The sequence below is a fragment of the Salvelinus namaycush genome, chromosome 29, assembly GCF_016432855.1.
Source record: "Salvelinus namaycush isolate Seneca chromosome 29, SaNama_1.0, whole genome shotgun sequence".
In the NCBI taxonomy this organism is placed as follows: domain Eukaryota; kingdom Metazoa; phylum Chordata; class Actinopteri; order Salmoniformes; family Salmonidae; genus Salvelinus; species Salvelinus namaycush.
The window spans coordinates 27,777,358-27,777,745 of NC_052335.1; positions in this window are offsets into that span (position 1 = coordinate 27,777,358).

The following is a 388-nucleotide window of genomic DNA, read 5'->3' on the forward strand; positions in this document are numbered from 1 at the left end:
TTTGAAGCCTCCAACCAATGATGTACAGTACCAGTCAAAAGTTTGGACACACCTACTCATTCCAGGGTTTTTCTTTATTTTTACTATTTTCTACATTGTAGAATAATAATGAAGACATCAAAACTATGAAATAACACATATGGAATCATGTAGTAGCCAAAAAAGTGTTAAACAAATCAAAATATATTTTATATTTGAGATTCTTCAAGGCAGCCACCGTTTGCCTTGATCACAGCTTTGCACACTCTTGGCATTCTCTCAACCAGCTTCATGAGGAATGCATTTCAATGAACAGGTGTGCCTTGTTAAAAGTTAATTTATGGAATTTCTTTCCTTCTTAATGTGTTTGAGCCAATCAGTTGTGTTGTGACAAGGTGGGGTTGGTATA